Here is a 23,585-nt window from a genome sequence, read left to right as displayed (position 1 = left end):
GCTCTTCCAGATATGATGTTGTTGTTTCACTCTGGAAGAATCCAGATAGTCGGTAGGTAAGTTGTGTGCTTTTCGTTTTAAGCTTCTTGGGGGAATCACAGGGTTTCTCTCCCGTCTCCCCAGCCTCGGCTCTTTTGTGAGCAGCCTGCCGTCCAGCGCAACTTGTGTCCGGTTTTTCTTTTCACTCTTGTTTTCACCTAGTTAAATAATGCGTTTTCAGGAAGATCTAATAGGAGGGGGACATTTCCGCCTGTAACAACCACGGAGAAGATTTTCTGAAGGCAGGGGAGAGGAGGAGCAGTTGTGTTTTCAGCTGAATAATTTTTGCCTCTTAAAGGGTATATTTTAAAGCACTTAAACGTTTTTATACCGGAAGCATTTTTCTCCCCCCCTCCCCTTTGTTTTTGTTTTAGCTACCTCCTCAAAAATTGCAGCTACTTCACCTCTGCAAAAATGCAGCTTCTGTAATACATGGAAGCAAAATGCAGTGTAGCTGTAACACTCGTGTTTCTGGCCTTAAAGGCCACCCTTTTTTTTTTTTTTTCCTAATTTTTTTTTTTTTTTTTTAATATGCTGGGACTCCTCTGCCTTGACAAAACACTGCTTGGCAAGGAAAATCACAAAGCCTTTCAGCGAGCCAGTGCTGGCGTTTCTGCATCCGAAGGGCGATGGGTTTATTTTTTCCATTTTGAACGCGTGTGGGGGGCGGGGGGAGACCCGGGGAAAAAAAAAAAAAAAAGACCGTTTCCGGTTTCTGTTCGGCGGCTTTTCGTATTTTTTTTTTGTTTCCCACAAAGAAACAGCCAGATGACCTGTTGATGATACATGATCGGTTGCTTTTTGTTCCGAAAGGCGCCTGTAGGTTAGTGGATGTGAACAGGCTGCCCGGATTTTCGTTTCTGTGTGTGTGTGTCGTTGTGTGTGGTTCGTGTGGCTTTGTAGTGTTTTAGGCCGACAATTTTGGAGTGAGTAATGTGGAGCCAAAGTTCAGACGTCTGCCTGGGGTATTCCCCCTTCTCCTATCCCCCACGGTCCTTGCTCCCAAAGAAAAAGGCTGGGTTTTTTTTGAAAATTGAGCACTGGTAGTTGGAAAATCAGACCCTTTAAGTGCTGCATAAGATAAGTGTCTTAACTCTCTGAAGTCGTGCGAATGGCCTGGCAGGAAGCTTTGGGAATGCAATAGGCAGCTACTGGGTACCTTAAGCTTCAGCATCTCGTGTTTCAAATGAATTAAACATGTTGGAGCACCTACTGTTGCCCTGAGTAAAGTCCTGCGAAGTGTGTGCGCCTCAGGAATGTTTCCGTTCTTACCAAACACTGAACCGTATTTCTCAACCCAGCAGGTCACCGCGCTAGTGCTCATCTTGGAAATTAAAGTTTTGAGTAACTACTAGTATTTCAGTTAGAGCAGAACTTAATATACTATATCTGCTACGGCAGTTTTGTATTTTGGTAGCAACGCTGGTTTCCATTAAGAAACTAAGCATGGAAAACAGGATCCTTTCACTTCAGGATTTATAGCTAACGTCTGTGTTTGTAGATGCGAAATAGAGGATCATCTGCTTGGAGCCAGTGGTATTTAAAACTCTTATTCATTTGGAAGGAACTAATTACAAGTATATTTTGATGTAAAATGTCTTTTCAGACAGGAGCTCTGGAACATGGGAAAGCAGAAAACCCAAAGCTGTTTGTAGATGCTAATCCATGCCCTGAGCTAAAAAAAGAAGAATGAGGGTGTTTCATGAGAAATCAGTCACCTTTTAAGTGCATACTTGTGAGTGAAATTACACAGCTGATTAGCAATTCCTGCTGGATGCCAGTCATTGGAGATACTTGTTGCTCCCTTGCTGGTCGCTGTGCGCCTTGCTGGTTAGATTGTAAAAGTTTTGACTGAACATCAAGAAGAAAAAGTCCAGCTCTTTTGCTTCCAAGGCATTCATTCCTTAATCTCCAGATTCACAAGCGTGCTGACAATCTGTCAAAGGAAGTGACAGCAAAGAGATGCTATAGGAAGTAGGTCGAGAGTCGCTGAACACTGCTGAGAGAGTTTCAGTGGAAAAAAGTAAGCATGTTTCCATCTGATCTAGTTTCTGTGTCCTTTCAATCTACCGGTTAGCAAGATGCCCCACTAAATGTCATACTCCTCCTGTAGCTCCCCAGTTCTACTGAAAGCAACATTGCATCCCTAATCAGGCCCAGTTAGTCCACCTGGATGAAGAGATTCGTGGGGAAGAAGGTAAACCAGCAGTTTAATTGTGAGAAATCGTGTCAGTGGGGTAAAGCTGAAGTGGCTCTGTGTCTCCTAGGAGGCTGTGATCAGCTCATGGGGTGGATTTTCCTCTCCAGTGGGTGGTTGGGGGTGGGCTGTGACAACAGGGTAGCATCATGGCACATTCTTAGTGGCCTTGATGTTTTGCAGTGGATGTAACAATTAATAGTTACAAGTGATTGTGTTTCTTTGCTTAAGATGTTTGAATTGATGTGTTGAAAAGCCTGCCTTTCAAGTTAAAAAGGATGGCAGGTCTTTGCCGTGCTAGAAGTCCTCCTTAAATTAAAAAAAAAAAAAAAGGTAAGCTCTACCCTTGTAGAGCAGTAAAAACTCTTGACAATAACTTGATTTGCAGAAAAATTACAGCCTTGCACTGAGAGTGTGTTCTTTTACAAGTATCCTGTATTTATATTGATTTGAAAAGAAGCTCTTGCTTCAAGTAGGAAGAGGTTCTTCAGTGCTTTGCACGAGTGAGTGCACAGCTTATGGGCTACCTGGGTAAGCCCTGTGCCATGGACTGTTTTGCTGACCAGTGTGACATGATTTGGAGCACCAAATGTTCCTAACTGCGCAAAATGACCTTTCTGGAATAACCCTGTAGTAACGAATGGATGTGAAATAGTTGGCTGGAAACTACAGGCTTTACAGGAAAAGTCTGTTGTCCCCTGCTGGCACCCTGTGCTGAAGGCAGGTAATCATCAATACCAGTCCTGCTACAGCAGCATCCTCCTGGCTGGCATGTGAGGTGGGAATGCTGTGAGGTGGCATTGTGGGACGTGGGCTCAAGTGTGAACTAGTCAGCAGCTTGTTTGATTCAGAGTGAACACAGTGCCTGGGTGGAAGTGTTTAGTTAAGGATTGACGGTATTCCCTGGAGCCTGCCATGCAGGAGCACGGTTCAGTTCATGAACAGGTAATAAAAGTTAATCTGCTGACCTTGTTTTTAATCCATGCTGCTGAATTTAATCATAGTGACTCGACTGCCACTCGTGGTACTTATGTAAATGCTGAATTTTGGGCTGGAATCTCGTACTCGAGAGCAGAGTGGACTAAACCTTGCTGTGGTTTCAGGATTGGGAGTGTCCTATAATTTTACTCTTCTAATTACAGGTCTGTTGCAGGTTTTAGATTAGGAGCAGTCAAAACCTCTTACTCTGGTCCAGTAATTATATTTCTTTTGGGAAGAGGATCTGTTAAATTCACACTCACTTTCCTTGTTCACCAGTAATGTGTGTCCTAGAAGACTTGGGATTTGTGTCATGCTGGCTCAAAATGCTCTTGACTTCCCCGGATGTTGGCTATACAGCCATGTCAACCAGATATTTTCCTGTGCCAGCCCTGTTTGTAGCAGTTAATTGCATAAATATGTTTTTAGAAGGGAGAAAAGCCTTCCTTGTGAGAAGCTTTTTTAATAGTACAGAGAGATTCGTGCTGGAGAGGTGCTGGTCTGGCTACGTTAGGGTAGGTTTATAGATGTGAACAGCAGGAAGGTATTGAAAGGCTGAAGAAGACTCAAACCAGAAGTGATCTCTAGAATACTTATTATTATTAGGATAGTTGATAATATGAATAGTTTTGTGGATTGGCTGAGGTTTAGAGTGAATGGGATATATTAAAAAATACTTTGTAGGTTTGAGGAAAGTCAGGTAGGATTCTTTGGGGGATGATGGTTTCTTGGAGCTAGGACTTGAAAGGAAGATTGAAAAAAAATTAAGAAAAACCCAAAACAACCAAAACCCAGAAAAATAATAAACCAGAAAACCCTGCTTAGGCAAAATTGTCTTTTAAGTAGACCGCCATCAATGTTTTTTTCCCTTCCATTGCCAATTGATTCATCTGCCTGGATGTACTTAGCTGTTTGTATTTCAAGTTTGCAATGCTTCTGCAACTACACAACCCTTTGGGCTTCTTTACAAATGCTTACAAATATTCTTTTCTGAGCTGGGATACCGATTTTCTTTAATTTATGGACAAGGTGGGAAATAGAGATTGAATTTGAGGGCACTGGTTTGTTTTCAGTTAAGAAGAGTGTTAAGATTTGACACTGGTCAAGTTCAAGGCCTGCAAGAGTTTCTGAAGGCATAGTAAGAACAAACTTCAGTGATGTGATTTGTGCATCTCACACTGTCCTTTTTGTCTCCTCAGTGTTTCTGCTTAATTGTCTGAATGGAGTAGTGAGCAACTGGAAAGTTGCAGCTGTTGGGTTAGTTAGTCCCTGCCAGCTTGTCCTCTAGGATGGTAACCCCTTGTTCTGTGTCAACAACACTAATGGCTTAATTGTTCTTTGGGTCACGGCAGTCAAACTGGCATTTTTGGGTTAGATGTGGCTTGAGATATTTCTGTCCAGCTGGTCATCTTTGCCCAGGGATTTATCAGTGATGTCTGGGACAGCACACAAGGCACCCAGGTGGAACTGCTTCCCATTAGGAATGGGAACTAGTGTGCCTATGGAAGCTGCACATATGGCCCCTTTAAACACTGAGTCCGCTGGGACACTGTAAATTAACATTAAACTAGCAGCAAAATTAGGGTTAGAGTTCCATGTGTTTGTAGTTCCCTTTCTTGTGTTAAGATCATACCTCTCCTACAGTTACAAAGCTGCCCCAAAGTGCCCCCTGTCCCTGCCCTCAGTTCATTCTGCCTTTCATAGTCTAACAGTATTAAAGAGTAAAGACTTGATTTTAAAATCCTACAAGCTTGAGTACTTCATCTGTGTTTTCTCTGTCCTAAGACAGATTATTTGTGTTAAATGATAAAAGTGGTCCCTGGAGAATTTCTGCTAAGAAATCTCAAGGCTCCTCTTCTCTTTAAGTGTTAATATGTGTACTGAGATTTTTGTCTCAAGCTACCTTGATATTCTTTCCACTTATCTGAAGCAGTTGTAGTTCACTACAATATTTTTACAAGAATAAATATTACCTTAATCGTGGCTTAACACAAGTTTCAGCTTGGAAAATCAGTAATGATTCTTTTGTCAGATCATATAGCTGAACAATTTATTTGGTATGAGGTTAGGGGTAAAAATCCAAAATGCATCATACATGGAGGCTTACTACAAGTAATTTGCTTACTTTTAAAGAACTTATTGCTCATTTTCCTCCTTTAATGCACCTCTTGGGATAAACTGCTAATTCTAAAAATATGTCAATTCTGCTGTTTCCCACTAATATTTTTTTTCTTTGTTTGGCTTGGTTTACTTTTTTCCTGAGCCACTTTAAATACTCTGAGGAATGTTCAACATGGAAGAAAATAAATGCATGTAGATATTTGAGTTGCTGTATTTTAAGGTTGGCAGAAGAGGACTCTGAACTTCTGTTCTGCAGTGAAAAAGAGTAAAGTGGCTTCAGCCTTACTAATGTTGGAGGTAGAGTATCTGCTGCATTTTGGATTTGAATCTGAGTCCTTTCTGCTGGGCAAGTGCTCTTTTCTGAATTTAGGAAAGAAAATGTAACATGCTACAGAATCTGCTGATAGAAATTGGGAGAGTTCCTCCTGTGTAGGAAACCACAGTTGTTAACTATTAATGTTTGAGAAGCCAGAGTTATGGACTGTGCAGTCAATACTGCTATATCCATTTTCATGATCAAACTTGCATGGTAATTAGGTTTCAGATTTAGGGATGCTGCCTTTAGAACTCCTCAGAAAAACTCTGATGCCCAGAAGTGGCATGAGCACATTGGCTGTCCAGTTGAATACTTATAGGGGAGAAGATAATAGTCAAACTGTAAAACAAGTCATTGTGGTAAAACTTAACTTCAACACCTGCTAGTTGTGGGGATATTTATTTTATGTACTTTCAATGAAGAGCTGGGAGAGATCCAGCTCAAATTGCCTGAAACTTCTGGGGACAATCAGTAAAAACTGCTTTTTAACAGGGGAAAGATCTAACATTTTTTCAGTTTTTCAGATAGGTAGTGCAGAGACCCAGGAGGCCCAGAAGTAGAGAGTGTTTCACTTGTTCTTTTTCTCATGTGATGATGTTGAGGAAAATTTGTGATGGTAGTGCTGACACTTCAGGTAAGGGCTGCTTCCTGCTCCAGTCTGCTGTCCTTGTGCCTCTTAATGTGTTTATATCTATATATACAAGTACACACCATATATATTTATGACTATGCACTTCATACCCTGAGATTAGCAGACAAAACTTTAGACAAATTATATTGTAAAGCACATTAGTCTGAAGACAGTTGGTCACCCCTTTGTGCTTAGATGACTTTCACAGCCAAGTCATTGTCTCTTGATTCCTGCAGAAGGTGGATGCATCATACTGGATCTTTGGGTTTTTGGGGAGTTGTGGGGTTTCTTTGTTTGGTTGGTTTTGGTTTTTGTTGTTGTTTTTGTAATAAGGTAATTACTATGCTGCTGATAGCCCGCATCAGTTGTCTTAGTATTTATTTGGTCCTGTACATGGTGTCTGTGAAATATCATTCCAGTAGAGTTTTTCCCTTTTGGTGCAGCACAAGCCTGTTGGGTGAGGTTTCTGTAAACCACTCGAGATGGTTCCAGAAGGCTGGAGTGAACCATGGTGAGGTAACAGATTGGGGGGGTTTTTTTCTTATTTTTTCTAAAAGATGTGATGTATTACTGTGTCGAGGCCATCGGCCACCTGCCAAAATTGAGGAAGTCAACTTGATCATGCAGGCATATAAATGCACAAGTAGCTTTTATTTTTATACATTTCTTTTCTTGCATGTGTGTAATTTTACAGCCAGTGCTGTGGCTGGTGTATTAGCTTTGTCTGAGGGTTTCTGAGCAGCAGATGTGAACATAGAGTAGGTTCTCATACCTCTCACTGCTGGCTGAGAAGGGTCAGGATGCTGTAGTAGAAAGTGTGGGCTTATAAGCTGCTTGTGACTCAGATATAGCAACTGCTTTTGAATTTCTGTGCCAGTATATATACACTATTAAGTTTTTTTCCTCACTGAAATAAACATGCATATTTCACTGTTCTGAGATATGCATAGATAGCAAGAGAAACTTCTACTTGAGGAGGGAGGGTGTTACAAGCATTTTTCCTGCCATCTTTCCCTTAACTCTGCAACTTTGGGGAGGGGCTCATTCAAGTTGCAAATATCTAGAGAGGAGCAGAGGTAGTAGGAGCCTCATCCATACAAGATGTTAACCCCTAAAGCAAAGAGACTTGTCACAGGAAGAAGTGAAGAGCTTATTTATTATGCCAATAATCACTTGTCTGATGCCTTTCAGTCTCTTAGAATCCACAGCACCAAGTGTTGTAGGCATGCTGCTAACTATTTTATAGCTGTTAATGAGGAGGAGTAACAGGCAGAATAATCTGGGTGTTTCTAATATTTCAAAACCTCAATCATCAACAAATAGCAGCTTTAAGGATCCAGATAGTGCTTGGCTTACATGTAGAGTGAGATGACATGAGAAGTTTCTTGCCTGGCTTTGGGCTGGTGTCAAGTGTAGCATTGCATGTTTCCTCCTCTTGCTGTCCAGTTTCCCAAGGCAGGGTTCAGGCTGAAACGTAACAAAGCTGGAATTGTGCTCAACTCTCCTGTCAAACAAGGAGGGAACTCTGTGTATGGGAGGTGACAGGGAGAGGAACCTGTGTGCTGGGATGATGGATGATGTCTCCAAAGCCCCAGATGGCTGTTAGCCTTGTCTCTTTTTTTTTGTCCTTATTTTAATGAAGGTAGGCAACTCACAGGTGTGTTGATGCTTAATTTGTTAATGTTTGGGGGCTGCTACAGAAATGCAAATTAGTCTTCAGCTACTAATCAAATCTTGCTCTGCTCTGAGGCATGTAAACTAATGAAGTACCAACAAACCTGAAGGTGGGTGAAAAAACTGATTGTGCAGCTGTGAGTTCCCCGAGTTCACACTTCCCATTCCTTCTGCTTTCACTCTGCTGATGTTTGGAAGTGTCATCATGACCGAGGGCCAGGTACAGAGCTTGTGTCAGACACAAGCCTGATGCTAAGGAGGAAAGCACAGTGGTTTGGAGTATGGGGAGGTATAACATCTGTTTGTAACCTTTGTCACAAGTGGAATGGATTATAAAATGATAAATACTGATTATCTGCCAATCTGCATGTGTTCCATTCAGCATTGCACAAAGCGCGCCCATGAGATTTCATACAAATGTTCCCTCAGAAAGATCACCTTGATTTAATTTTTTTTCAGATGTGTAAAGTAGAAATCAACTGAGGTTCTCTGTTTGTTCTTTAAAGACTTAAGTGCTATATTTCTAGCTCTTGGCAGACATTGTCCACAAGTACTTCATGTTCCATTGGGCTTTTGCCAAATTTAATGTACTGTGTGTACTGAAAGCATCAAAAACAGACTTACTTTAATTTTAGATTTTACAGCTACTGTTATCGATTTTTCTTAGAGCTGTTCCATCCAATCTGCTATCATGTTAATTTTTTTCCCTGCAGGAGTTTGGGCAAGGATCATGACAGTCTTTATTTGTGTGGCCAGGGACTGTTTATGTGAATGAGAGCTGTAGATCAGACATCTCTGCAGTGGCCAAACCCTCCATTTATAGAAGCTAAATCAGCAGACTGCATTATTTGTGAACTCTTGTCTTTAATACTGACTAGTATGCTGTGACTGGGAATAGTGTTATAAACAGTCAATCAGTTGTCTTTCAAGAAACTTGAATTTTATAAAAATTCCTCTGACAGGAAGCTCCACGTACCAAAAATTGTGAACTTCCATTTTTTCAGCTCTTGTCAGTTGTATGAATAGAAGCCTGACTGAAAGACCTTGGACTCTGAAGAGACAAAAAAGGGAAGAGGTAGGGGGAGAGAAGCAGAGCACAAATAGGAGTTATGATAGGTAGACAAAGAGAGGAAGGAAATAACTGAGGGAAAGAATAGGGTATAGTTCAAAACAGCCAACCAGCATGGGCTGGAGCATTCCTAATGCTACAGTCCTCAGGTCTGCTGATCCCTGCCTGACAGCTGTGTCTGCTGGCCTCATATTTTGGCTGTTCATCTTTTATTTTCAACCCTCAGGGCCAAGTAGCTGTGCATAAGCATGGCTTCTGGCCAGGTGGCTCATAGCCCTCAGAGTGGAACAGGATTCCCTTCCACTGTGTTGGTGTGGAGCAGCATGGCATTCGATGGAGCCTGGGTTTCCCCCCTCCACCTCCTTTACTCCTTCTGCTGAGCTTCCTTTTATTAAATGACAGTGTGCTTTGGTTTTTGCTTTGCAGCTTTACTCTAACAACTCTGGCAGAAGGTAAGGTTGCTCAGGGCTTCAAAGACCTCCATCTAAGTGAGGAAGTGAGGTGTCTTGTGATACAGAGCGACTTAAAATCCCAGTGAGCTCTACACTCCCTGTTAATAGTAGTCATTGTAATAAAGTATGTGGGAATTCCTAGTTAGTTTGCTTTGTAAGCTTAACCATGACACTCGGTGTTTTTTGTTAGACCTCACTCTTATGCTGAAGTACTGAGCATGGGTTTTAAGTCTGACTTCAGCTGCCTAGTCCTCAGACATAGTTTATGTTTCAGGCTCCATCTCAGAGATGATTAGTCTTTGGAAGTATTACTTAAGCATTGCCAATCTTTAGGTATTATCTCACAGTCTTCAGGGTCTGTATTTTCTGTCCTACACCTGTGTTCTCATTCCACTCCTTGTATTGGAGTCTCTGTTGGGGCCTGTCCAATTTCTGCAGGTTACCTTTGCCCAGGCAGTGTTAGAAGATGCTTTCCCAGCATGCAACCAAATGACCAATTCAGGAGAATTTTTGGTGGAAGAATTTTGGCAACCAGACCATTGTGTGTTAATGTTTGTGTACCCCAGGTTTTATTGTAGCAACTGGTTATGCAGGTGACTCACATTAGCAGACAGGCTGTGCCTCATCTTTTAGCCTCCTGAAAGTGTTTTGGTAATTTTTATCATGGTATTGTTCCTCATAAGAAGAATTAGTGGTACACAATGCTGCAGAACTGAGTAGACTAATGGTGCTTGTCTTCCTCTTGTCTCTGGAGTTGTCCTAAGTCCTAGACCCCTAAACATAGCAAAATCTGTAACAAAAACATTGCCCTGTGAAGAAACGTATGGGAAATGACTAAGCCTGATGAAGACAGAACTATAGGTTGTTCCAAGTGTGGTTTTGTAACTAAGAATTTTAAATTTTTCATTTGTTGCTGTTACTCTGCTTGTTTTCAAACTTAATTTTAAAACATCCTTCATATAAGCTTAGTATTAACTCAGAATGCATGCTAATTAGATTATTCCTGTACTAAGCAGTCTTTTGCTGATAAATGTAGCTTCTGTTACCTAGAGGAACAAAGTAAATTGAATAGAAGAGTGAGTATAAAGAAAACAAAACTAGCTCTGGAGTTAAGAATGGAAATAGTTAAGTTCCATTGTTTTTTCAAGATTAAACACAGCTTTTAAGTACTCCTCAGGAACAAACTCTTATTTCCTGTTATCTTGCTATTGATTAGGCTGTGCCTTTAAAAATACATAATTTTATTATTTTTCTGGAAATGAACAGAAAGTCACATGACAGCTGGTCCCAGCTCTCTGTTCCTATCCTTTGTTCAGGTGCTCTCGGCGCCAGTAAATCCAGTTGAGAAGCAGATGGGGGCACACATCTGTGAATCATGGTTGTGCACAAACCTTCTGTTGTCCAACTGCAAGGAGCAGGCAGTTCCTGCTGCCTTTGCAGGCAGTGGTGTTTTTTGCCACCTTAAAAATTGTTTAGCTGCAGAACGTGCTCCTGCTCTTTGTTAACAGCTAAGTTCAGGCAGTTGTGAGAATGGGTGATAAATAATAGCTCTGTGATGCAGGACTTGTCTTTGCATGCAGAGCTCATGCCTCTGTGCAAATGGCCAGGTTTGTCAAAGAAGAGGAGAATTTATTTTGGAAGGGAGCTCTGGAGTTCATCTGATCCAGCTCCCCCTACTCTTAAGTAGTTTGAAGTTAAAGCCAGCCCTTTCATCCCTTTATTTTGCACGGTTTTGGATAACACACAGCCAGGGTGTCTGCTGACAGTGCTTGTCTAAAGCTTACCTGCAACTGGCATTTCTGTAAATGTAAAACTTTGACTTATCCAGTATAATTCCAGAACATGTTCTTAAATTTCAGTAAATCTTGAGCTCACTGAAACCAGCCCAGTGGGTAACTGAATTCCCTGACTAATTTTGACCAACTGAACATTTTAGTTTGCACTGGGAATACTGACTGGAGAGAAGGGAATATGCTGTGTTCAAAGACACTTTACTGGTGCTTTTTTCAACATGCATTTATTCCAGTAGACACTGAGCCCACACTGATAAACCTCTAGGACACCATTCTTTACAGGGGCTGTGACAGGTAGACTTCCCACCTCTGCCTGTCCCAGCTGACAGTTCTCAATTGTTGATGGTGCTGATGTGGACGGGGCTTAACCATATGGTCTCACTCTGACTTTCTCTCGCAGTGTTGAAAACCGTTGCCCTGTCTCCACTAGCAGCTAAACTGATCTGAGCTCATTGTTGACAGCCACCATCATCAACAGGTCATTTCCCCTCTGCGAGTGTGGCTTTTGATTATGTATCGTAAATCCAAGTGGAAGCGCGGTTACGATCTCGAGGTTCTTGGACACGGTGAGTTTGCATCTACGCAGTTGTTCTACGAGAACAAACTTCTCCTCCTGCACATCAGCTTCTTTTCAGTTTTTTTTCATCTAGGGAATTCGGTAACTACTTCTAGAGTTCCTTTAAAATGGAGCTTTTGTTTACCTCTCGAAGATTTTGATTGAGATTAGTTGCTAGAAGTACAAGTGTAGAACAATACAAACTATTAGTATTGTCTTGCTGCAACCACCCGTAACGGTATTTGTTCTCTAATCGCTATTTTTTTAAGAAAGAAAGTGGAGAGAGAATGCTTTAAGTGGTTCATTGGACAGGATCTCTCTACAGCAACCACTCCCAGCTTTTATAAAAATGGAGATTATTATATTAGTAAGATGCCTCCTTAAGCTGCACCAAATTTACCTTCTCATGCCCTAATATTGGATTTCTACCCAAGGTTGTTTCCAGAGGCTCTAAGCTGATACACTGTTTACTGCCTGCTGAGAGCGATGCCTTCTCCATCTCCTCTCCCTGGCCTTTGCACACACTTAGCAACCCCCTCCCCTGAGCTGTGCAGCCCTGGGCCTGTCTTTGCTCCAGACCTGCTGACCAGAGTTTTTCCACGAGCTGAGTTTCCTCACTAACTCAAGAGAAACAAATGAAGTGTGGGAGTTTTCTAGGAGGTTCAGGGAGCTGTGCTTTAAGTTTTTTTTATTAGACTGGCTATATATCCTTCTGATGTGGTAGGCTTAAAATTCTTGCGTTGCTTTCCATAGATTTGTCTGTGAATGTATCTATGTCTTGTTCTTTTTCCTTGGCCCTCTGGTTTGAGGACAACAGCTGCTTCCTCCTCTCACTGTTGCTTGAACGAAAGGAGTAATGAATGTGGTGTTGTGAGAACACCAACTTTTCCTTGCTTAGACCAGTTTTCAAATGGAGCTAATGCTACTGAAATTGAGAGTACAACCTCAAGTACAAAGGGTGTGATTAACAGTGAGAGGACTTCTGGCATATAACTTTGAAAATGTTTATAGTTTCATTTTACATCTCAGGGGATTGGAGCAAATAGGCAGGAGATGCTAATCGTAATAGTGTTTTTCATGATCAAAGGTATCAGTACTTCAATGGCTGCTATTTGTGTTTCAGCTGCCAGAACCCTGAAACTGGTTATGAGCAGTCAGTATTGGTGGTTAACAGCCTGAAATGGTTTAGGTATGGGAAACACCACTTCATTATTTATTTCATGTGAGTTTGCTGACTTGAATTCATGCTGCATATTTATTTTAGTTTCTGATCGGCTCTGTATTATTCCACCATGCTTCTTGATTTTTCTGTCAAGTTTCTATCACGAGTGAATTCATACTGCAAAATTCCTGAACTCTGCCAGTGTATTTCAAGGGGAAACTCACCACATAGTGCTCGATGGTCTGGAGCTTTGTTAGTAATGTAGCTGTTAGAGCTTTGTTTTATCAACTTGAGAGTCTCGTTGGAAGATAAGGTAGGAAGACATTTCTTTCTAACGAAACGTGGTGGGTCAGAGAGAACTTGCCATGTTGAAGTACTTGTATATGGGCCAAAAATACTTGCAAAAAACTCATAGGAAGAGTTGTGAAACACAATCGAGTATAATGGCTTGAGAAGCTGTGCTTCATCTCTTCAGACAAACAATACACAACTTAAATACTATAACTGACATTGAGCATTGTCTCTGACAGCAGTGTAATTATTCTGAAGGTCTGGGGCTTATCCAAAATCAGAGTGGTGAATTAAATTGCATGTCCAGCCAAGATCTGCTCTAGTACAGTCTTGCTCAGTTGGGCTGATAGTGATCTCGCTTACGCTGCTGAATTCAGTTGCCTTCAGTGCAGTTGAATCCTTACTTGCACCTGCATAATTGGGCTCAAGTGTCAGGTTTGGTGAACTGACCTGGTAGATGAAGAAAAACAGAGTTTGGACTTCATTTTCTTTTCCTTGCTAAGCGTGCCTTTACTTTTTTGCACAGAAACAAAGTCCTCCTGCTCAGTGCAATTGATCAGATGAGCTGCAAACCTCAGTTTTATTTTTGCGAAGCATTGGGAAGGCTTAATATAATAATGAAAAGAGAGAGGGAGAACTTAGTCTGTTGCTTCATTACTGTGCCAGGAAATAATCCTTCCTCCCTGACCAGTTCCTTAGCTGTTCCAGCCATGATATGATGTAGTTTTATTTTTTTAACAATGGCTTTATTTAGATTATCCTTTTAACTAATGGTTTTGGCACGCTTTAAAAAAGACACTTAAGGGAGAGGATCTTGTTGCAGAATTCCAATCTGGGCTAAACTTATAGGCTGCAAGTATATTTTTACTTTTTAAAAATTTAATTAGAGAGTCTGCATTTGTGCCACAGTAAAAACCATCTTTGTAACATGCTGAGTTTGCAAGCAGTTGTCTGGAAGGCTGAAGTTTTGTCAAAGGATTCAGTTTTCTTTGCACTGGAGCTAGTGTGGATTACTCTGTGCATTCGTGGTCCAAAAGAGATTTCATGTTGCTTTCGATTAACAAGAAAGCTTTTCTTATGATCTTTGATTTCAGCTGGCTGCCACTTCACTGGGAGTTTCGATTGTAATATTTCAATGCCCCTTTGTGTTAGATCTTCTGTTATCTTTGCTTAACTTTTATATTCTGGACCTTTTTTTTTTTGCTGGTAAAGATAAGTCTCGCTGCTTCAGTGTGTACAGCCTTAGTGGTGTTGCTTTGGGGGTTAGGCTTGCAGCCTTTCTTTTACTTATACAATTTTTAGGTAGACTTCCATATCAGAAGTTAAGGAATAAGCACCAAGCTACATTTTGGGGAAACAAAGGCATTTACTTAAATGTGTTAATAAAAAAATAAATTAGTAACCTGTGAAGATGTATTAACCTTTTCATATTGCTGAATAAGGGAGGATGACCTGAAAAGACAGGACTAGATACACAAAGAAACCCAGTAGTTCCTAAACTTGCACCCCTTCATTTTAGGCTAAGTTCTGTTCTTAAAAAGAAGGACCTAGAACAAGCAAAACCTACAGTTACTCCTGCAGCTGGACTTTCCCAAATCCCAGCAAATATGAGGATGCTTAGTTGTAGGTTTTAATACCAGAAGCAGTAAAATAGCTTCTCTGTCACAAAACTGGGAATATGTGCTCATTCCCAGAAGTGATGCTTTGCTCCACAGACACTGGGATCCAACTCACACTTCTTGTTAGGCGAGTTTTGGGACTGGAGCTTTGTGTCAACAGTTACATGTCCGCATTTTGGGCTGTGATATTTGCATCACTCTTTTCAGTAATTAAAAAAAAGTGTATCTTATTTGTAATAATATGAGATAGCTGCTATAACTTTGTTAGATTTTAAATATAATGAAAATTAAATAGCTCTGTATCTGAAGTTACTGACACAAGTTCTTTCCCACCATGTTATTTAAACCGTACTTTCAAAATAAAGAGCTTAGGCCAAAGATTGCTTTTAAAGTGAAGACTTTTTTTTTTTTTTAAGAAATAGGTTTTTTTGTGCTTGCCTGTTTTTGTTGGTGGTGGTTTTTTTAGTTTTTCTGCAATTAAAATGAAGTACATCCTTTCTAACAAGGAAAAAAAGCCTCAGCTTGGAAGTGATTAGTAAAAGAAAAATACTTCACCTCAGAAACTAGTAAAATTATTGGAGCTGATACCCTCCTCATGCTGGTTTTGTAACATTGTATAGTGTTGATAATATTTCAGAGTTGTTTGGTGTAGCTGACCTTGCATCTTTTTGTCCTAGCAGTCATGTTTGCAGACAAGGAATGCTTATTATAAAATAGAGAGTAGAGGGAGGCTGAGCTTGTAACAATGCTGTATTTATTTGTATAGTTCAAAGTTTATTTTGGGGACAGGTAATCCACACGCTTCCATCAGTGAAGAACAGAATGACTTCAGTGTTTTAAAAAGCTTGAGTGCAAGAGTGGCTGCTAACCCAGAGAAAAGGGTTTTCTTTCCTTTATGTTTAGAGAATATGTGTTCTACAGCTGGGGTTGATGTTGCTGAAGTGAAACTGAGCGTGCCTGGAAGTCCGTTTTTGAAATTCTGAATAAAAGTTCTGCTGCTAAGTTGCATTGAGGAATAGAGTGTATCTACTGCTAAAGGCAGCTCTGCTGATCGGCCTGGCAGACTTGCAGCCTTTGTCCCACTCACCTGGCACTTGTTTGGCTTGATTTTTTTTGGTTTTTTGACTTTGAATTTGCATTGGTCCAGAAGTGTATCAGACATCTCTGCCAGGTCTGGGTAGTGACTTCTTCACGTGTGCCAACGTTGCCCATGACAGTTCATAACCTCTGAGCATTGTGCTCTGCAAAGGGATGGCAGGAGACATCCCTAAGCAGGAGAGTGACAAATAGAACATGAGCAGGACTTCTCTGTGCGTGTGAGCAGCTCTACTGTGCTCAGTGTGAGCAGCTGTTTGTAATTTGAAGCAGTGTTCATAAACAATGTCAGTCCAGAGAGGGCCGACCTACCCCTGAAAACTTGCAAGGATTACTTCTGAAGAGCCAGATTTCTTGGAATGAATTTCTTGGAGTCTGCTCTGAATGGCTGACTGAAAAGGGGCAAGTGAAACAGCTCCTCCAGAGCAGATTATTGCTGTTAACTTTGCTCTACTAGAAAAACAGGACTTAAGATTTCCATGGTACACAGAAGGTGCACTTGAAGATCCCCAAATGTAGCCTAGGTAGGTGTATGCAGTGCACACCGTAGGTTAAGGTGGAGGCTTCTCTCAGTCTCTTTCTCAGGGTTGAGAAAGGAAGAAATCTGTACTATATTAACCAGTCAATTTGGTTAATAAATAAGTGATGCTGTAAATCATGTGAAATTTATTTTCAGTCTTTATAAAGTACAGCTGTGTTCTGGATTGTCTGGTACTGTTCAAAAATGGCTTGGTCACGGTGCTGTCAAAAGTGCCATTTTTTGTGGCTATATGCTCTTTTTGGGATATTTGCCCATTGGTGTTTCCTATTTCCTGAATGGAAAAATTTTTCTTTGAGAGAAAGCAAGTGATTCTTTGCTGCTTAAAGCCTGCCTCTCAGTGCATACAGGTACAAAGTGCAAAGCCAAGGTCATTTCTAGAAGTGAGTTTGTAAGTGTTAAGAGACTTCTGCATGTCAGAGAAATGCCTGTAATGAGAAAGAAATGTAGGTTTTCTTTCACGCTTGTGCTAATTTAAATCTAACTCAGTCTTTAACTCTTCCACTACATTTGTTTTGCATGCTTCTTCAGGTAGCTTTCACATATGAGCTGGTATGTACAGAGAACCTGAACCCCAGCTTTAAGCACGGGGGTTTGTGGGTTATTTTTGGTTTTTTGTTTGTTATTTTTCCCAGAACAAAACATGAAGTTGCCATATAGAACTATATACTTTCTCTTATTTGAGGGTGACTTTTTTCTGTGTACACAGCAAATCAAAAACTTTAGCAACACCTTGAAAACTTCCAGCTGTAAGTCAAAGGTTGAACATAATGATTTCCTTAGCTCTTAATTAAAACTGGACCATATGGTCAGACCAAGGTCCCTTGGGTCCCTATAGAAATAGTACAGCTCCATCTCCACGTTGAGGTGTTCTGTCCTGGCCTTTTTTGCTGAGAATATATTTGGTACAATAACGTCAAAAATTGCATATGACAAGAACCAAGAGTACCTGCCAGTTCTCTCTTGTACCTGTTAAAGAAGTAACTGAATTACTTTCTCAACCCAGGAGTAGAATTTAGGGATGGCATCTCTAGCACTGAATTCTTACTACTCTTTGGGAATGACCTTCTTTGTTGTTAGGTGTTAGTGCTGGCATAGAGGCAAAATGCAACTGCCTGTTTATTTTTATAAGCAGCAAACCTCTTATCCAAATTGGATTAGAAGTGTAGGAAGCAAAGTATTATGCCTGTCTAGATATGCTAAATCATGCATTGCCCATGGGATTAGAAAGGGGGAAAAAAAAAAAAGATATAATTGACTAGCATGGGATTTTTTTTTTTCTCTGAGCAGTAACTGGGAACAGGTAGGTGGTCTAACATGAGGAGGTATTTGGACTGTCCCCTTTGCATTGCTGACTGTAGGAGGTGATGAACTTGGAAACTGAAGTGTGCAAAAAGTTAGTTTTGTGTTCATGTATAAATACAAGTTGTATTAGCATAGAAGTTGGTTCACCTGACTCCTTAAGAGACAGCTTTTAATGTATCTGGATATATTTCAGTATACCTCTACCAGAAACCATTTGCATGTGAAAAGCAATCAATTCTTGCTCTCTTGGGTTATTGCCTAAAGTAACATTTGTTCTGTACCTGAGCTCATACAACAGTATTTAAAATATTCCTAAAAAGATGTGCTTGAATGTCAGAAATAAAGGAAAAGGAGGTACTGAACCAGCTGTTTCTGTGTAGAACTCTAATATATCCTTGCAGGCCACTATAAAAACCTGACCCTTGGCTTTCAGAGAGGAGGCCTCTGACAACTCTCCAGAGGTATGTAGGTCATATGCTTTTATGTGTGAATGCTGGAGGTGATACCTTTAAAAAGGGCCAAGTTTTGTACCTTATATAAAGGCTGTCCAGAGTTTGAAGTGAGGAGGAGGAATATGGTAAGATGGTATGTTTATTAGCAGTGACTTACAGAATATTCAGGTGTGAACTACAGTCTTGGGACATTCACATGCAGAGGTGAGGAGGCCATTTGGAGGTTATCCAGCACTTTTTTTTACCAGAATTGCAGATGGACTACAACTGAAATGGTGAGTGTCAAGAGTATACATACAGTGTGGTTAGGAATTTAGGATAAAGCAGAGGAAAACTGATAAAGTTGATTTTGTGCATCACAATGTCTTTGAGTGAAAATGTATTTGCCTTCTTTTAAGAGATCCTTTTGTGTGATGTGGGAGTTGATTAGAAACTGTACAGTTTTTAAACTTTGCCCGTCCTAAGATATCTTTCCCTACAATGTGAGCGTGGGGAGACAGCCAGTAAGAGCTGAATTTCTACAGCTGAATACTTTTGTTGTCTGTTTTTTGCTGGTCTGTATGAAATGTTTGTCATCACTGAAAGTGAGGCAAAGATGTTTTCATCACTGAAAGTGTTTCTACTTCTAGCAACTGTCTGTCTTAACATTCCCTGAAGAAGTCCATGGTCAAATGATCTGGCTTTGTGGGAATGAAAAATTTCAGGTAGTGCAGGTTCAGCTAGTTCTGCTGGTACCTTAAAAGGCTTTGCAAGCATGAAAACTGTGTCTTGGAAATTAATTCAAATTGGGCCTCCCTTTCTTTATTTAGGGGAAACCATAATACCTGAAGCTCAGAGAGTCTGAGTTCTGATGCTGAAAGATGGCAGAACAACAACTAAAAGATTCTTTGAGGAAGTGCTTGTTCATAGCCGAGGTTAATTGAACCAGAAAAGATCGCAGAGAACTTAAAAAAAAATCTTTAACAATAGCTTTTTCCAGGTACCTGGGAAACTCAAGTTTATTGTCTTGGAAGGAAGCCTGGTGCAACTACATCTGTGTGTTTCTGACTTGGCAGATGGCTTGTGTCAGTTCGACCTTTTGGAAAACAAATGTGTTTGCTTCAGAAATGAGGCCTTGCCTATCCTTCTTTCAGCCTTCGATTTTTAGGAATTGAAGTATGTCTGATTCTTCAAGAGGTACTTGAGAAAGCCAGGTGAAGGACCATCCATGCTGATTTCAGCTGGGATAGAGTTAATTTTCTTAGTAGCTGGTGCAGTGCTGTGTTTTGAGTTTAGGATGAGAATAATGTTAACACACTGATGTTTTGGTTGTTGCTGAGCAGTGCTTACTCTAAACCAAGGACTTCTCAGTGTCCCATGCTCTGCCAGTGAACAGGTGCACAAGAAGCTGTGAGGCACCCTGGCCAGGACAGCTGACCTGAACTGGCCAAAGGGATATTCCATACAATAGGATGTCATGCCCGGTTATAAACTGGGGGGAGTTGGCTGGGAGTGGCTGATCAGCTGCTCAGGGACGGGATGGGCATCAGTCAGTGGGTGGTGGGCAGGTGTGTTGTGCATCACTTCCTTGGGTTTCATTTCTCTCTCCTTTTATGTCCTCTCCCTTTCCCTTATTATGTTTTATTTTACTTTAGTTAAATTACTAAATTGTTCTTATTTCAACCTGAGGGTTTTACCTTTTTTCCCTGATTCTCTTGTCCATCCCACAGGACAGAGGGAGGTGTGAGCAAGCAGCCACATGGTACCTGGTGGCTGGCTGGGGTTAAACCACAACACCATCTTGAGAGCAGCTGAATTCCTGAATGCCTTACTGAGGCAACTATTGCTGCTTATTAATGAACTGCTTATTGGGCCACATTTCTCTTGTGAAGCTGTTTTAAAACACGGTGTGGATCTCACCCTTTCAAGTGTTTAATCAGCCCAAACAATCTTTGGTGTGGCTACAGCAAGCTCTCTGCAGTAGTTTTTGGGAATTGTTTTTATTTTAAGCAAACATTGGATCCAGCAGTCATAGGAAGGCTGTAAACAAACACGAAACCCCAGACTGGTCTGCAAGTCTGCTTGTCATCTGCTGTTCTCCAGCATTCAGTACACCTTTACTATTTTCTGAGGGAATGTGTGTCTTAAGAGGCCATTTCATACTTAAAGCTCCCAGTCTCTTGCAATGATAGCTCCATATCTGGTTAGCCAATTCCTGCTTTGAGCAGGAGGTTGGACTAAATGATCTCTTGAATTGCTCTGTGATTCCGTGAAGTCCCTTATGAGGAAAAGAGTTGATTCAGCCTCTTGAAAACACATACGCACCTAAAAGTCAGCTGTCCTGCTGTCCTGAAGGTATTCCTTCATTCCTGCCTGAGATTCCTTCAGCTTCTAGTAAGGTTAACTATGAAATACATTCTCAGTCCAAGGATCAGAAATCTTGCCTGCACTTTTCCTGATGGGGGTCTGTCCCCTACGAATTTGAAAGTACTGAGTTGGTACAGTGCTGAAAGCCGTGTGTGAGCAGAGATCAAACTGAAGACAGGGCCAACTGTGTTTTGCAGTCTGCAGGATGGGATGTGGATTGATGGTAACAGGCTGTCCTTGAGCAGAAGGGCTTCCCTGGTGTACCTGAGGAACAGGCACATAAAGATGGAAGGGTGGAACAGAACTTCATGAGAAATGCTCATTAGGTTTGTCTGATGGCAAAGTGTGATTACTGTCATGGGAAATGCCTCTCTGCAGCATGAGGACTTGTTGCCTCTGTCAGTAGCCTGCTTCAGAGACAAATTGCTCTACTGTTGCTCAAGGATCACCATGGCTGGATGAAAGACATTTTAGAGTTGGCAGATCCATTTGAAGGAGCATTTATTGTGCCTTAACAACTTGAGATTCTACTTGGTTCTTTCACTCAGCTGTCCTGGGAATCTAATTAGCCTCTTCTACCCCCTCCTGAAGTGGTCAGTGTAGAAGAGTTCATGAAGTACCATCTACCCTTCATGGCACAGAAACTTGAGATGCAGAAAAGGGTTCTTATCTGGAAGCTGTAGCTCTAACAATGGACCTTTGTTTGCTCAAGAATTTTTTTACTTCTCACCATAAGCCACCACAGAGTAGTGCAGAGGATTAGGTCATTTCCTTCCCTTCTCCTCTTCCTGCAGATTATTTGATTAACATTTCTATTGTATACTCTAAATAGCATGTTCTTGGCTTCAAGCTGCTTCTCCCTTTCCCCCCCCATAATCTCCTTAAAACACTGTAGTATGACTTTTTATTAACTGTATAACATGGGAACTCCTTGAACAGAGATTACATGTGACGTAACACAATAAAAGATTAATGGGGCTGGTAAGTCAGTAATCTTCCCTTTTTTCTTCTTCCCTCGTGCACACAGGGTTAGGCTTCTGGGAACCCCTTAACAGTGTTAATGCTTTGCAACACATGAAATATTTGGGGTTTTTTGGATATTGTTTGCTTTGCTCAGAGTTCAGCCACTGACTTTGTGGGAAGAAGAGTTAAGGTGGTGTATAGTGCATGTTCAGCGTTCAGTATTGAATTTACAAGCCTGCTTCCCCCTTGGGACCATTACAGGTCCTGGTCTTCCACATTTTTGCTCCCTTTTCTCAGTGTTTCCTTTCCTTCAGACTCAGTTCTTATATACCTGTGTACAGCACTTATCCTGTGTGGGGCTTTTATTCCACTCCCTGCCTGTTCTGCTGAATAAAATTATCAACAGCTGTTTAAAGCGTCCACCTTGAAATTTGGCAGTAATACACTGATGAGGTTAACTCCAGGGTGCAGAGCTTGCCATTCAGGCTTCTTGGCAGTGTGGACACCAGAGGCCATAGCAGTAAGACTTGTCTTTTTAGCTGGAACAGCTAGAAATGTGTTCCTCTTCAAAGCTCATGTTGAATGTCATGTGAAATCACGTAATTGTATCAAACTGTACAGCATCTGCTCGTGAGTCAGATAGAGGAACATGACGATACAGCCCTTTATTTCTTTTAACAAGTTCAAGGAAAGAACCTCCCCTGCAGTTCAGCATCACTTCATGAAATTAGCAGTGATATCTTGGGCTACAGATTCCATTGTTTTAGTCTGGCATGGTATCTCTGCTCCAGGAGAAATCGGATGGCTTGCCTAGCGACAGCACGCTGGAGGCATTTGCTTTCAGTACACAAGACAGAGCATTGGGTCTTGTGTCGAGTGAAAATCATTAAACCCTCCTCCTCATAGAAGTGAGGGACATTGTTGACACAGGAACAGCTGAGTAGAGCATGGCTGTGAGTAAACACAGGCAGGGAAACAAGTGGTTCAAACTCTGTAGAGTGAGATTCAGAGGCAGCCACACAGCAGTGTGCCTAGGGGCAAAATAAACCTCGAGAAAACCTGCATTAAGGTGGGGCATGGTTAACTATGAAAAGGACATTATCTGGTGTTGCCTGACAGCAGAAGCCTGTGCTCCACAATACAGTGGGTCACTAATAGGAAGGCAGGTAGGGTGCAGAGAGAAGGATTGTTATCTTCAAGGAGGCTGGGTGGGGCATATCCACCTGCAACTGCTCACTCTGGAGCTTCTTAGGTGGCATAAAGTAATCCACAAGCTTATTAACCTGAACTCTGAACAGCTGGGTCTGTAAAATGAGAAAATAAAGGAGCTCTAGAAACAAATTAGTCTTTGAGTTGTGCTTTTCAGGATGAATGCTTTTGAAACAGTGCAAGTGTTGCAACTTGTGTGAGAAAAGTAATGGAACCTAGAAGTGGTCCTACCAATAACTTATCTCTGCTGTTAAATACCTGAGTACAGAGCACCCTTTGTACTCTTGGTGCCATATCTGTGTGTTAAGTGATACTAATGCAGTCCTGATGTGGTTTTCTTTTTTTTCCTTAAAAACAACATTGCAAAAGCAAACCCTGTGCCCTGCTTAAAACAGTATTAAACCTGTCAGCTTTGTATAGGCCAGGACAAAATAGAAAATACTTGAAAGTGATGGGGGAGGTGGGATTGTGTGACTCTTCCAACCCAGTAAAAAGTGCTGTTTTAAGGATCTTCATGTTACCAGTGGAAGAACCGGGTTCGTGTGCCAGTAGGGTGAAGCCACGGACTTTTTTGGCAGGGAGGGGGACTCAACATTAGTCTCAAGATGGGACTCGATGAGTCTCTGGCTTTACTGTTGAGATTGATCCAGAAGGTCCCTATCCTCCCACTTGCATAGGTACAGCAGGTTTACAGAATAAACCCACAGACAGATAAGCAAAATTATTTGGGTTAAAATAGTTGGAGGTTTGTTTATTTTGTTTTTTTCCCTTAGCCCTTT

At 41.2% G+C, this 23,585-nt stretch overlaps 1 protein-coding gene across 3 annotated transcripts in view; it reads left to right on the top strand.

Annotated features, from left to right (window-relative positions):
- The window catches only part of PELI1 (pellino E3 ubiquitin protein ligase 1), a 43,679-nt gene that overhangs the window by 1,132 nt on the left and 18,962 nt on the right, over positions 1-23,585 (top strand). The window contains exon 1 of one of the 3 annotated variants that reach the window (XM_027663039.1): positions 16-56. The exons of 1 other annotated variant lie outside the window; for it this stretch is intronic. The gene's annotated coding sequence lies outside the window, so the exon portion shown is untranslated. Of the gene's footprint in view, positions 1-15; positions 57-11,811; positions 11,837-23,585 lie in introns of those variants that run through there. One more of the 3 variants, XM_027663035.1, reaches the window with a different exon arrangement.

This window comes from Corapipo altera, unplaced genomic scaffold, assembly GCF_003945725.1.
Source record: "Corapipo altera isolate COAL_440 unplaced genomic scaffold, ASM394572v1 94, whole genome shotgun sequence".
Taxonomy (NCBI): domain Eukaryota; kingdom Metazoa; phylum Chordata; class Aves; order Passeriformes; family Pipridae; genus Corapipo; species Corapipo altera.
The sequence above is the reverse complement of the archived record's forward strand: the minus strand, read 5'-3'. Positions and strand labels throughout refer to the sequence as shown.